Below are 2,520 nucleotides of genomic sequence, written 5' to 3'. Positions count from 1 at the left end.
CTCGTGGTGTTACAAGGCAGACGTGTAAATACCCTGTCCCGGGTTTGTCTTTTCTTTTGAACACTGATTTACCGTCACGGAGAGTGAAGCGCAGCCGGTCTGACCCGGGGCTCCCACCCCAACCCTTCTCAAATGCTGTCATGAAGTGGTTTGTAATAATTTTTTTAACAACTTGCGTATTTTACAACTCGAATTCTTAATAAACAAACAAAGAAATAAAGCTGCATGAAGGCGGGGGGGGTGTGGAATTTTGAATTAGTCTAAAGTACTCATTGAAGGTGTTTCACGTCGCTGGTCTTTATTTTACGTTGGTAGTGGTGCTGACATTGGTGTGCTGCCAGGTATTTCACCCCAGTATTTATATTTACACAGATATGCCTTTGTTAGCCAAGTAGAGATCGCCTGCCAAGATCGTTTCCCCCCCACTCGCAACAAAAATACCCGTCATCTCTCCATCCCGATGCCGTATTTCCAGCGTGGTATCAAATGACATTCAACTCTCCCCCCAGGCTTTTAAAGAAAAATATCTGGAATACTGGAAAAGGACTTTTCTTTTTTTCCTGCCAAGGTTGCTGGTGGCGGGGGGTGAGTCCATCCCTCCGGTGCCAGCCTGCCGCTGCCAGGGTTTTGGGGAGGGGATGGTCGTAACCGTAAGCCAGCGCGGGGAGGTCGGCGTTGTGATGTAGCGCATCCCCATCCCGTGTGGTCTGTGTACTCGTTGGAAATAAAATTTTGGATTTGTTTCAAGCCTTTGGAGACGATGCTCTGTGCTTGCCGGCCCCTGGGGAGGTGGGTTCCCACCCTGGTTGAGGCTGGGTCCCGTTCCCAGTGGGATCAGGGGGTCTCCCCGCCGGGGCGTGGGGTTTGGCAGGAGCTTTCATGCCCATCGGTGAGGGAAAGCGAAGCCTCTCAGGGCTTCAGCCCCCGCCGAGCCGGAGCTTTCTGTTCCCGCAGGGCAAGCCAGCTTGGGGGGGATTGGGCTCGTTCAGGGTGGGACATTGCTCCTTGCTCAAAATCACCATTGCTCAGAAATTGAGAGACACCTGAAAGCTCTAGTTTTGATGTCCATCCCTTCTCCCTCTTCTCCCATCCCTGGCAGTGAGTACTCTCTCCCCAGTGCCATCTCCAGCGCGCCCAGCACAGGATTCAGCTCGCTGTTCTCCAGCCCAGAGCAGAATGGCCTCATTTGGGGCTGTTTTGGGGAGACTCGGAGGGTCTGAGCCCCATTCTTGCTGCGGTGGGAGGCTAGGGAAGGGGTGATGGAGAGCAGGACAGCAGGACTCTCCATGCCCAGCTTGCACCCGGGCTGCAGCAAAGCAAAGCATCCCCCCGTGTCCCCCCCTCACACCCACCTCCCTTCCCCGCTGCTCAGAAAGATGCCCTGCTCCTCCCAAATTCACCATGCCCTGAATTTTGTCTCTGCTTTTGTAGGACCCTTGCAGACGAATGATTTCCCGGCTAAGTGGATGGCTGCGGTTTGAGGCTGCTTAGCCTCAGGCAGCAGCACGGATTTTGCAACGAAACCCATCGCCGCTGAGCCCGGCGCGGACGCCGCGTAGGTATTTCAGTCTTCCATGCATTAAGAGCATCTCAGCGAGTGGCAAATGTTGCCCACCCCTGGGGAGACTTTTCAGCACCGGCGGGCTCACCTCTCAGCTCCCCATCCCTCGCTGGGTCCAATCGGCCAGCTTAAAAGAAAAAACATTGGTGTCATTGCGAAGGAGCGAGCCAATTGTCGCTCCCGCGATGTCTCGCCTGCTCGGCATGCCAAGCCAGGCGACGCTCAGCTGTTGCCGTACCTCGCTGGCTCTCCTCCATTTCCAAGGCTTGCTCTGTTTCATCCTCACTTCCCTGAGCTTCAGTTTGCGAGCCGGCAGCATCTGCTGAGCCGGAGGAGGTGTGGAGTGCCCGGGGAAAGCGTAGGTGAGATGCTGCTCCCTGCCCGCCATGCTGCTGCCTGCCCTGCACACCCTGACACCGGCCCCGTATGGCTCGCTAATGAGAATAAACCCATTCGCACTAATTGCATTCATTAGATGCAAGCCCGTTAGATTTCCAGCATGCAGTGGGAAGAGAAACACAACCCCTCTTGGCAGCTCCTGGGGATGGCTTTGCCCTGCGGGTCTCACAGCGTGTTGCTGCAGGAGGGGTCGGACCCACCAGGGAAGGGGAAGGTCCCCAAACCCAGGGTGAAACAGGATGGGTTAGGAAGGGCGAGGGCTGTCCTGAGGGTGATGAAGGCAGGAGAGGTGGAGGAAGGGTGCAGAGCCCCATCCTGCTCCTGGCACAGGACCGTGCCGGCCACCGGCTGTGTATTCCCCCCCCCCACACCCAGAGGTTTCACTGCCTCCATCGCTGGTCACCCTTGCTGGGGTGGACAACGTGTGACACTCGCGTGGCTGAGGGCACGTGCCCTCAGACGGCCGCACACCCCGGGGACGGTCCCAGGCTCCTTTTAACCACGCCGTAGAGTCTTGTGGTGTCTTTTCTGCTCACTTGCAGGCCCCCGGCCCGCCGAAG

The sequence above is a fragment of the Fulmarus glacialis genome, unplaced genomic scaffold (genome assembly GCF_000690835.1).
Source record: "Fulmarus glacialis isolate BGI_N327 unplaced genomic scaffold, ASM69083v1 scaffold14993, whole genome shotgun sequence".
Classification (NCBI taxonomy): Eukaryota; Metazoa; Chordata; class Aves; order Procellariiformes; family Procellariidae; genus Fulmarus; species Fulmarus glacialis.
Note: the sequence above shows the minus strand (reverse complement) of the source record.